Source organism: Cricetulus griseus, chromosome X, assembly GCF_003668045.3.
Source record: "Cricetulus griseus strain 17A/GY chromosome X, alternate assembly CriGri-PICRH-1.0, whole genome shotgun sequence".
NCBI classification, from domain to species: Eukaryota; Metazoa; Chordata; class Mammalia; order Rodentia; family Cricetidae; genus Cricetulus; species Cricetulus griseus.
This window is the reverse complement of record NC_048604.1, coordinates 58,261,220-58,274,893: the sequence shown is the minus strand read 5'-3', so window position 1 is coordinate 58,274,893 and position 13,674 is coordinate 58,261,220.

Here is a 13,674-nt window from a genome sequence, read left to right as displayed (position 1 = left end):
CTGCCTGAGTCCTACCGCCACGTATGTGCTTTACGCCCAAGTTAGGGCCCAAATTAATACACAGAAACTTGTATTAGGTTCAAATGCTGCTTGGCCAATGACTAGGATTCCTCATCTGTTTGTTCAGTCTTAATTATCATAAACCTATATATTTTATAAGACTTACCTTATAGAGAATGCCTTTCGCTGGCACCCTCTCTTGCCGGTGGCTCACATGGCGCCCCTGGAGAATGAAGGGAAAAAAGGACACTTCCTGTTTCTCCTCTCTTAAATATGAGTCTCCTTGCTATATTACTTCCTACCTGGAACATCATTTCTCTACGACATTTCCCAGAATCCTCTTTGACTCCTAGTCCTGTCTAACTTGCTGTTTCATTGACTAAACAGAGCTTTATTCAACAATCAATAAGATAAACACACACAGAAGTACTTCCCCCATCAGAACCCCTTGAAAGAGGAGACAGAAAGAGTTAAAAAACCAGAGGGTATACCTAACAACAACAAAAACAAAAAACAAAAACAAAAATCATGGCTGTCTAAGTCGACATATAGGCAAAGCTCATTGGAATTCACAGAGATTGAAGCAGCAAGCTCAGGGCCTGAGGTGGTCTGCACCAGGTCATTTCTGTGTATATTACGGATTCCAGTTTAGTGTTTTTATGCAAATGACTGGGTCTCTGATGCACGTGCCTTCTCTTGAGCTCTAGCTCTTGTGTTAGTTTGTCTTTTCCAACTTTGATGTGATAGTTTTTGTTTTCTTATCTCATTTGTTATATTTTATTGTTACCTCTTAGAAGTCTGTTCTTTTCCAATGAGAGATCGAAGGGGGAGGTGATTAGCATAGGGATGAACTAAAAGGAGGAGGAGAGAGAGGAAACTGTAATCAGGATATATTATGTGAGAAAATAAATTGATTTTCATTAAAAGGAAATATAAACACTGTACAAGGCTTCATAATGGTCACTAACAAGATCTGCTACAAAGCAAAACAAAACAAAACTTGAAAAATAAGCAACATCTAATTTATTTGAGAAACACAAAAAAAAAACCACTTAAATCACTTACAATTATTATTCCAAAAGGAAATCTTAATTGTAAGTAACTAGAAGTCAATTAAAGCTGGGTTCTGCCGGGTAACACAAATCTTTTATAGTTTTGTTTCAGCTAACTGCCTCATTAATGATTTATAGATGTGTATACAGCTGTGGGAAATCACATTATCTAATGCACTCAGAGAATAATTACATATGAAAAGAACTACGTGGCTCAAGGGAAAATCTCTGAAATTAGTTACTTCTTTAACTTTAACCATATTAAAATGAAAAGCCTTTACAAATAGACACATCATATTTTCAGCTCACAATGTTGCAGTTTTTCATAGAAAATTTTGGATTTTTTCCACCATTTGTTTGCATACATACCAAATGTACAACATCTAGAAACATCAAGGCTCTTCAAAAAAGTAAGGAAGCAATTCCTTTTCATTTAAGAGCCCAATTGATAAAATCATTCTTCTTGATGTGTCTTTCATCTGTGAAGGCAAATATTTACATGGTAAGATAACATAACCAAAATGTACACTTTGTTATCATTATTTCTACTATACTGGAATATGCACAATTCTAAGTGAAAATTTACCCCATAACATCAATTTTTCACAAGTTTATACCTAGTTCAATAAACTACTATCACAACCTATTTTCCTCCAGAAATAATTTCCCACACTCTTTTGATATTATATGTTCTAATTCCTCATCCACTTTACTGTTTCTTGACTTTAAGTACATAGCTGATATATTTCTTTATATTTATTTTGTGCCTGTTATATCATATATCTTAATCACAATAATTTCCCCGTCCCTTTGCCTCCATCCTAAGCCCCTGACCCTACCCCCACATAAAACAAAATTTAAGAGAAAAAACAAAAAAAAAAAGAAAAAAATTGAAATCTTGTACCAGAAGTTAGAAGTGTGACACAATAAGTACACCATAAACCTGTTTGTCCATATGTCTTTACTTGCAAGTGTGCATTGCAAAGGGTAATTTTTCTGTTTCGAGGTCTCTGTTTTCTACTACACTATCAATACTGGGAAGGGGGAGGGTCAACTCGCTCAAGTGTTGCAGACAGCAATGGGTGAGGGTTAAAGGGGGGTATCTCTCACCCTCCCACATTACCATGTAACAGACAAACATTAGGGAGAGCTCTCCCACACTTCCACCTTTCAGGCTGGGTTACCCACACTTCCACCAACAAGGTTGGCTCTATTGTGTTACGCAGGTGAGGTGCAAGGCCTGTTCTCCCAAGGGTTGCAGCAAGTGGGGTGCGGCAGGGGCAGGTATCCTGCTCTTTCGGCCTCAGGGCCACTTCTCATACCTGCCTCAGGCATTGATAGGCAGGGGACAGGGGAAGGAGGGTAACTCTCTCCTGCCCATGCTACCACAAGACAGAGGGAGGAGCAGTATGGACTGCTGTTCCATGCTCACAGCTTTGGGGCCAGATCACCCACACTGCTAACAGGGTTGGCTCTATTGTGCTGCCCCAGAGAGTTTCAGGGCCTGCTCTCCCAGGGGTTGAAGCTGATGGGGATCGGGTAAAGCTCTTCCACCCTAATTGATATTTTAAATCAATTTTCCTTGGATGGCTTTTGTCTCTTACATTTAGTGCACATTTGAAAACTTAGATTCCTTTTTTTACTTTTTTTATTTGAGTTACAAACATGATTGAATTACATGACAATTCCCCCTCCCCTCCTCCCCCACCACCCTGAAAATTTAGATTCTTATTTCTGACTTTATGTTCATTAATTATTTATACTTACAATTTCAAAGTTTAATATTTCTCCCAATGAAAATTCAGTGTTTGCTGATGTTTAGTTTTCTGTACACAGACAAATAAAATGTTAAATGACTAAAATAAATGTAAGGGAGAAGTTAAATAAAAGTAACTACAGTTTCTCAGTTAATATAGTGTTGTAAAATATATAGTAATTGATTAAATATTACAAATGTTATTAGATATAAGAAATTCGACAAATTAATGTAAGCCCACTCTCTTCCTTTTATCAGTTTTACTTTGTCCAGATTTAGTTGGCATTTGTGCCACTTATAACTCATTCATAGCATTTCCTCATTGAAAAATATAAGATACATCCTTGACTCCTAGGAAAAATGTAATAACTCATGAAATCAGCTAAAGATCATTACTTAAAATGGGATTTTGTATTGTTTCAATAGGAGTGAAATTTTTATTAAACCTTCAGCATAAAACCAAATCAGTGTGTGTTCAGTTTCATAGCAAAACCATGACTCTTATTAAAACAAGGTTATATATTTAGAAATAACAGAAGATGAGTAAGATGACCAATATAACTTTTTCAGCTCTAATTTCTATTATGACATTGTAGATCCTTTCCATCTACTCTCGTTAATGTCACATTAGGTTATACAAAAACGAAATATTATATAACATGAAAATTTAATACTATGATATTAGTAATACAGAAAATGGAACAAAAATTAAATAATAATGAGAAATAACTATAAATTCTTCCAAGGAAGATACTATAATTTTGCTCCATGGTCTTAAATACAATGTTTAACTTTATCTATTCATATGAAACATACTCAGTGAGAAAAATCCTTTTCATATAATTTTGTTTCATCAGGATTTGTATTATTTCTATGATAGTGAAATTTTCTAGCATTCATAGTTTATACAACTTTAAAACAGAGAAGATACTATTTACCTTGAAGCTTTTTTTACTATCACTTTTTCACAGGAACATAAAATTGTCTCTTATTGCCTAATAATATAATATTTGGACCACATGAAAGTACATGTATGATTATATTTTCAGTGGTAGAGAAAAACTGCTAAGCTTTTTTTCTTTTATCTTGTCATTCCTAATAAAAGGAAAATTAAATTTTAAAAGGCAAAATTAATAAGACAGTAGAGCAGAGACATTTAGCAAGTGGTATAAAGAACAGTAAAAAGAAAAATCTAACTAGCAAAATTTATTTTATTCTGTGTGTATGACTGTATGCCTACATGTATGCATATGCACTATTTGTGCAGTGCCAGAAGAAAGATTGGACTGGATGGAAAGTCATAGATGGTTGTAAACTGACAGGTGGTTGCTGGATGCAAAACAAGGTCCTCCGCAAGAGAATCAAGTGCTGTTAACCACTCAGACGTCTCTGTAGCCCCAGGATAGAATATTTTAGAAGCAGTATGTTTCCATTTTTGAAGTACTGACAAGGGAGTTAAAGTTACCTATGGGGAATATATAGAGGAGGAAAAGACAAATCTGGCCTGGGTTGTGATACATAGCCTCCAAAGTGTTATCAAGCAAAAAGAGACTTGCTATAGAAAACTATATTATGCAACAATCAAAGCACAAAGATCAATATAAAGGGTAAAGAAAGAAACTATACTAGAATAAAGGTATAATCCAAGAAGGGCAATGTATATAAATGCTATGCAGTCTAGAACGGCTAAGAATAAATAATTCTGTTTTTACAAACCGAAAAAATGAGAGACAAAAATGAGATTTACTTATGTTACCAAATTAATGACCTGCATAATGTTATGGAATTGATAATTAAACTAGAAGAACAAGAGTCAGAGTACACTTAGATAAAAATGCAACATTATTCATGTGAAAGCATGAAACAAAGACTAGAGATAATTATGGTGAACAAATATATAAAAGGCCAAGCAATTTAAAAAATCACTACAGAAAGAAAAGACAATCTTCCATCTGAGCAACTTACATCTCTAAAATTAAGAACTTTATACATGTAGTAAAAATCTTAAATGCAATATACTGTATCATTGTAACACTATGAAATGACAAAGATTTGGGGGAAACTTATACTGAATAATCTTGTTAAGACATATCCCATGTGAATAATCCAAATTCCATATGCATATGTATATGTATATGTATATGTATATGTATATGTATATGTATATGTGTGTATAATTAAATGTGATGCAATAATTACTAACAAAAATGTAGACACATGAAGGAAATAACTGTTTTAAAATGTGCAAGATATGTAGAAGAAATATTTTGATCATTTCCTACCAAAAACTCTAAATTACTTGGTGATGAAAATGGGGAAATTAATGCAATTTTTACTTGAGGAATAGCTATTAACAGAGTAGGACACAAGTGTTGTCTCGGAGTTGTCAAAATAGCAACATAATGTGAGTTTGGGTAACACCTTGGCTATGTTTAAGGTGTACCTACATGTGATTAATTCTACCACTCTAAAAGATTAAAACAAACAGCGTTGTGATGTATATGTAGTATGAACTCTTTTGGTTAATAGAATGTGAAGAACTGTTGAAGTAAATTTATATTCATCTAGATTTCAAAAGATGAATGAGAGATCCTCAGTGCCTAAAGAGTATAGGCCCACAAGGTGAGAATATCACAGAGTTCTTAAATGGTCCTTTGGTTATTAAGGATTTCTTGTGGTTTTTATTCATGTATTAATTTTAATTTAAATTTTGAACAATTCTGCCAATGTGTTCCATGCATACTGAACACTCTTATACCCTACTTTTCTATCTCTCTCATTCACCCTCCAAAGTCCCTGCAAATCTCCCTCTAATATTTATGCCTATATGTTTTCCTTTGTGATCCACTAAGATTAAGTATGATCTTCTCTGTATGACCATGAGTTTGGAACTATCCTTTGGAGCCTGATCAGCTCATTATTGGCAACACCACTAAAAATGTACTTGCCATCCCCAATGATGGCAATAGATACTAATTCAGAGACAAAGACTATGACTGTGTGAATTACTCTCCCTCATCTCACTGTCAATGGGTTTATTTTTTTTTTGTGAACCTTAGAAATTTCTTGGTGAAGAATAGTTTTGGCTTTTTGATACGGATATTGCTGAATATATAGATAGTATAAACAGTATATGAATATTATTTTTTCAATATATGAGTAGGATACAACATTTTATTTTGGTTACTTTTTTATTTCACTAGTTTTTAATAATTTTTAACAGAAAAATGTTTGTCATCATTTATTAAGTTTATTGCTATATCTTCTCTTGGTAGCTATTATAATTATGTTTTTTCACTAGTTTTTCATTTGTATATAAAAATAGTATGGGTTTCCATGTTAATCTTTGTAGCTTGCAACTTTATTAATTACTGTTTTGCTTTACAAATATTTTTGTGGATTCTTTAGAGTTTTCATTCAGAAGTTCATGTTACTTACAAATATGAACAATTTGATTCTGTTTATTTCTCTCTAATTACTAATTGATCTGTGCAGAATTTCAATACTATTTTGATTAAGAATGTTGATAACAGACTTGTCAAGTGCTTAAAGTAAAATATTTTAACTGTTCGCCTCTCACCTTCTTGTTAGCTGTTGCTTCTTATACATATATATGACATCTACTCTGAGATGTATGTTTCTGCAATTCAGAATTACACATTTTTATAATTATGAGTACTGAATTTTATGAAATACTTTCTATATGTCTCCTGATATAATCTTATGGCTTTACATTTTTAATTTTCAAATTCATATATTCAATTTTAAATATTATATAGTATGAATCTATACCTTATATTAGAAAATAATTTATCATTCTCCATTAGCAAGCTGTCCCTGTAGGAATACTACTAGTAAACACTAATCTCAAATCTACTTTTATATGAAATATATGTCTTCAGATCAGAGGACATATGAATTCCTAAATTTGATGCGACAGAGTTTTAAATTCAATAAGAGACATTGCTTTCTCAGGCCGGGCAGTTGTTGCACACACCTTTAATCCCAGCACTCGGAATGCACAGGCAGGTGGATCTCTGTGAGTTTGAGACCAGCCTGGTCTCCAAGAGCTAGTTCCAGGACAGCCTCCAAAGCCACAGAGAGACCCTGTCTTGAAAAAAAAAGAAAAGAAAAGAAAAAAGAAAACGAAAGGAAACATTGCTTTCTTTTTCAGCCCCACAATCTTTTTTTAATCATTTGAATATATATTTCACGTGCCTTGTTGTTTTGAAAGAGATAACAAAATATTTTAATAGTAGAAAGGCATAAATGACCTATCTGGCATCCAGAGCAGCATGGGAAGAATATACCTAGAATCAATGGGTCATCCACCGGAACTGCAGCATTTCCATTTCATTTCCATTCTATTTCATATTTTAACTTTTTCCTTCAGTAAATGATGCCAAATTTTTAATTAAATAGTAATGCAACAGACCAGGGACCTCTACCAATATTTTATTGAATTCACTATCAATACCTAAACATTGATTAGAAGAAAATTTCTGTTGTGTCAGAAAACTTAACATTTAATTGCTGCATTTTAACTCACAACCTTATAAAGGACAACCATAGTTTTAATTTTAAGTAAGCTGCTGAATGAAATATATCTGTATAAAAGTGAACAGAAAGTGGATAGACAAACTACCAAGCCTAGGTTAAACCCCAGTACTAAACAAAAACCTCACTTGACTTAGTGAAGAGTCATTCATATACAGTTCTTGCATTTAAATATTATTTTTCATAAATAAAATGTTAATAAATTCTCTCAATTATACTAATTTTTGAATATTTCCAAAATTACTTCATTTATTGAAATAGAAAATACTGAGTTATAGAAACTTTTTGTCAAAAATGATTATAGCTAAAACTGTCTTTGCATTTATCAATAAATTGTATTTGTATGCATTAATGTTACATTTTGGGGTCTTGGAGACTTCTAATAAGCTATGCTGTGAAAAAGTATTTTGAGCAAGTCTTCCTTATAGATGGACATTTCTTTCCTATCCACCAGTTCCCAAATAACTAACTCAGAGCCTTAATATTAATTATAAATGCTTGGCCAATATCTCAGGGATGTCCCTACCTAGCTTACCTTTTAAATGAACTCATTTGTATTAATCTGCAATCTGCCATGTGGTGTTACCCCTCTTTCATCTTGTACCTCCTGTTCCCTCTTCAGGTCTGGCTTCTTCCCAATGTCCTTAGTCTGGTTGTCCTATCTAAAGTTATCCTGTTTATTTATTGTCCAATCAGTTTCTTTATTAAACCAATCACAGAGACACATATTTACATAGTTTAAAGGAATATTCCACACATTTTCTTTCTTTTTTAAATAAATTTTATTTGAATCAGAAGCAATTTTATTTTACATCAACCCCAGTTTTCTCTCCCTCCCATCCTCCCATGCCCCATCCCATCCCCCATCCACTCCCCAGGAAGGGTGAGACTTTCAATGGGGGAATCTTTAAAGTCCATTAAGTCATTTGCCCCCCCCTCCCGGTGTGTCTAGGCTGAGAGAGTATCCCTCTATGGGGAATGGGCTCCCAAGTCCATTCATACACTAGGGATAAATACTGGTTCCACTGCCAGAGGCCCCATAGCCTGCCCAGGCCTCTTAGCTGACACCCATGTTCAGGGGGCCTGGTTTGATCTTATGCAGGTTCCTCAGTTGTCAAACTGGGGTCAATGAGCTCCCACTTGCTCAGGTCAACTGTTTCTGTGGGTTTTCCCAGCATGATCTTGACCTCTTTGCTCATCACTCTTTTTTTGTTTTGATACAGGATTTCCTCTGTATAGCATTACTTGACCTAGAGCTTGCTCTATAGATAATACTGGCCTCAAATGCATAGAGTTCTGCCTGCCTCTGCCTCCTGAGTGTTGGGATCAAAGGCGTGTACCACAACACTCAGCTTTTAATATCTCTTTCAAATTCTTTCTTCTTGGCTTAGAATGCTACTGGCAGTGCTCACTTTCACTTCTTTTAAACAATTGTACTAAATAAAAATTAGTCATTGTCAATATGTGATGCTTAACTAATAATATGTCATTTTAATGTACAGTAAATGAGTATGAATATATATATATATATATTATATATATATATATATATATATAATTTCTTTAGTTCCCCAAGATCAACATAATCTTATTTTGTCACTAGAATTCCAGAATTCCTTTATAATTTATAATTGTTTCCCACTTTCCTTACATTTTCATAATTACAGTGAATTACTACAACTGACATTGTGCCAAGAAAATATATAGAGATGTCTAATTTCTTGCCTATCATGCTGACAGTCTTATTAAATGCAATGTCTCTTAGAATCCAGAGCCTCACTTCATGTCATTTTGTCAGATAACAAAACTTTGCTTTAACAAAACCCAAATCCAAATCAAACAAAAACCTGTTACTATCTCAGGTTCTTTGACTTCGCTTGACATAGTTATTGTGATTGAAAGCTAACTACAGTGATTCAAAACCTACTTAATACATACATGTACACTTTATAAACAGCAACATTATGAAATAATATATGCTATCAAGTAATAATACATTATAAGAGGTAAGTAATAATCTAATATTAGAATTGTGTCTGCAACTTATCTAATATTCAACTTTACTGCCAATTTTTATGGAAAAAATTTAAAGAATAAAATCCATGTAAAAATGTAGTTATTAAGTATATTAAAATATAAGTCAGTGTATAGAGAACATAATATAGGCATGGAAGTTATGTTCCTATACACTTGGAAGAAACAAACAGGATAGCTGTCTAGGGATCCCAATTTTATATTGATAAACTATTTATATAGTACTTTGTACAAGCACATCAATGGAAATGCAACATATTCCAACTGAGTAATTATAAAAAGCATTCTGTAAGTAGAATGGTATTACTTTTTCAGGAATTCCACCAAGAAACAATGCACAATTAATTGCATTGAAATAATATTGTACTGAAAGATTATTTTGGAAGCTAAGTTTGATTAAAAACTTGTAGTGTTGGTTCTAGGGCACAAAAGAGATAGAAAAATCCTGAACCAAAAAAGCACACTGAGGCTGCATTCAGTTATTTATGGAAAGCAACCATTCAGTTTAAATGAAAATGGAATGCACTCTGTTAACTTCTTAAAATGAATTAACAAGTCTTTTCTGAAATTGTTATTAACCTCATGACAGGCAGTTAATTAGTCCTATAACAAGGGGAGCTGATAATAACTGATGTAGCAGAATTTTTTGAAGGGATGTTTACAGGAAAAGAAACAAAAATACAGTAATTATTTCATTGTTAGCAATTATCATAATGTAACCTCAAGTTGCAAGATGAAAGAAGGTGGATTTAAAACAAAGCTCTTTTCTTCCGTCAGGGATTATTGACAGCAATTGAGTGTCTGCTTAGGAAATGGGCTTGGCCCAAGAGCCCCCAAAGCTATTTCCAATTTCTATGTCAAGTTTAAAGAAAATGAAGCATGTTTTGGGTGATAGAGTTGGAAGTTAAAATAAAAACACAGAAATATCTACTGGTCTACATGTGTTGCAAAAACTAATTCTTATATAAAATTTTGGAATTGTGTTTATAAAAGAAATTTTATAGACTTTCCTCATTTGGTAACAATATTTAATTGAAGTGGTAAAAGAAAGCATATTTTATTAGTCCTAATCATTGAACCAAAAGACAAAGGAATCCTAGGCTGTCTGTATTTAATAAAATATATTTCCTTTGTCAGGATAAAGAAGTTCACTGGGACTTTTTAATCACAAAAAATATGGATTTTGTCAAATTATCCTGCATCTCATTCTTAGCCTCAATTCTACTTCCAAATTACATTTACTCATATTTTTATGTTGAACCAGACTTTATATTCCTGAAATAATTCTCTATTGGTCACAATTTACTCATCTTTCCACATATGCTATATACAGTTCTTTAATGGGATAGCAAGGGCATCGAATAGATCTGTGTTATCATTTTTGTGACTTCTTGATTTTTCTGAAATTAAAATATAATTATATCATTTCCCTTCTAACCTCTATCATATATACTCCTTGCTATGTTTCAAATTTGTGACCACTTTTCCTTTAATTGTTGGTATAATATACATTCTGCTCAGTCAGTATAATGTTACTTGTAACGCACACACACACACACACACACGCACGCGCGCTCGCACACACACACACACACACACACACACACACACACACGCACCGCGCGCGCACACACACACACACATACACACACACACACACACACACACACACACACACACACACACACATATATATATATATATATATATATGTATCACTATCTATTTCACAACAATATGTTCAATATGTTTCCTGCTGAGTCTATTTTGCTAGTTGTATTTATATATTTTAAGGGCTGATGAAGACTTCTTACTAGTTATGAATTCTCGGCCTAGCTTAGGCTCAATTCTGGCTATCTCATTTAACGTAACCTGTTCCTCTGTATCTACATTTTGCCTCAGGGCTTTTAACCTTATTTTCTGTATATCTTATTTTCCTGCCATCTCTGTGTGTGTGTGTCTGTCTGGTGGCTGCCTGCCTTCTGGCCCCAGATGTCTCCCTCATTCTCTCATTTCTTCTTCATCCTCTCATTCTTTTAGAGCCTGGATTTCTCTTCCTATTCGCTTTTTTTCTCTGCCACTCCCACCTATCCTCCTGTCTAACTGTTGGCCATTTAGCTTTTAATGACCCAACCAGGTGCCTTCGGCAGGCAAGTTGAAACAACAATACATCATTTCATAATTAAGCAAATGCAGCATAAACAAATGTAACATATCCTTACATGATTAAGCACATGTAGCAGAAATAAATGTAACATACCTTTCTACAGTTAAAGTAATATTTTGCATCATAAACAAATGTAACACATCTTTGCATAGTTATATGTTCCATAACACATGACCTCAAAAGCTCTGGGAAGCTGGCTAGTCTTCAAATACCACTCATTATTTATCTCATCTTAAGTGGACCCTAAATCTAATTAGACAGCTGCTGGTTATCAACAGTATGTGAATGACACTTACTGCATCTTCCAGATATTTAGCCACACTGAAAATTTTCATGGATGGTAGATGTTGCAGCTGGGTAGGACAGTTTAATTACTTTCATCTCTTGGCACACTATGTACCATTTTATGGGGCCATTGAAGCTAGTCAATAGAAAGGGGTATTTCAAGTAAGATCCTTGAATCCTTGATTTCTGATTAGACAAATTCATCATTCAATAATGATCCACTTAATCTCCATGAGTTTTTAATACTTACTGGAGATATATTTGCTGTCAATTTTAAGATGTCTTGCATTATGACCATATAGGATAGTTATTTCAATCTTTCTGTTTTGGCTAATATTGGTTATGACACAAGATGTGTTCTATTTTAGAGAAGCTTCTGTTGGGTTATGAGTAGATTATATTCTTTAATTCTTGGGTAGGATATTCTGTAAGTACCTCTTAAGTCTGCTTTTTATTTGGTGTCATTTATTTTGGGGCTTTACTGATTCTTTTTTTCCAGATGCTCAATTGGGAGAAGTTAGCTATTGAACTTAGCTACTGTTAATGTGTTGATGTTAATCTGTATCTTTAATTCCAGTATTCCAGTAATATATTTTTTATGAAATTGGGTCACTAGAGTTTGATACATATATACATACATATATTTGCAGATGGTATGATAGTCTACATAAGTAATCCAAAAAACTCTACCAGGGAACTCCAACAGTTGATAAACACCTTCAGCAAATTGCCAGGATACAAGATTAACTGAAAAAATAAGTATCCTTATTATATACAGATGATAAATGTGCTGAGAAAGAAATCAGAGAAACAATACCCTTTACAACTGCCATAAACAACATAAAGTTTCTTGCCATAACACTAACCAAAAAAGTGAAAGACCTGTATCATAAGAATTTTGAGTCTTCTGATGACCCCCTATGGAAGGCCTCACCCTCTCTGGGGAGCAGAAAGGATATGGGATAGGTAGGGTTTTAGTTGTGGTTGGGGTGGTAGGGGAGGAGGGGGGGAGAGAGAACTGGGATTGACTTGTAAAACAATCTTGTTTCTAATTCAAATAAAAAAGAAAGAAAAAAACCAATTTTGAGTCTTTAAAGAAAGATATTAAAGAAGATACCAGAAAATGGAAGGATCTCCCATGTTCTTGGATAGGTAGGATCAACGTAGAAAAATTAGCAATCTTGCCAAATGTAATCAACTTATTCTGTGCAATCCCCATCAAAATCCCAGCACAATTTTCATAGACCTTGAGAGAACAATTCTCAACTTTATATGCAAAAACAAGAGACCCAGGATAACCAAAACAACCCTGTACAATAATGGAACTTCCGGAGGCATCACCATCCCTGACTTTAAGTTCTATTAAAGAGCTATAGTCCTGAAAATGGCTTGGTATTGGCACAAAAATAGACAGGTGGACCAATGGAATCGAATTGAAAACCCTGATATTAATCCATACACCTACAAACACCTGATTTTGACAAAGAAGCTAAAATTATACAATGGATAAAAGAAAGTATCTTCAACAAATGGTGCTGGCATAAGTGGATGCTGGCATGTAGAAGACTGCAAAAGATCTCAACATAAAACCAGCCACACTGAACCTCTTAGAAGAGAAGGTTGGTGGTACCCTCGAATGAATTGGTACAGGAGACCACTTCATGAAACTAACACCAGTAGCACAGACACTGAGATCAACAATTAATAAGTGGGACCTCCTGAAACTGAGAAGCTTCTGTAAGACAAAGGACACAGTCAACAAAATAAAACGGCAGCCCACAGAATGGAGAAAGATCTTCACTACATTCATATCTGATAGATGC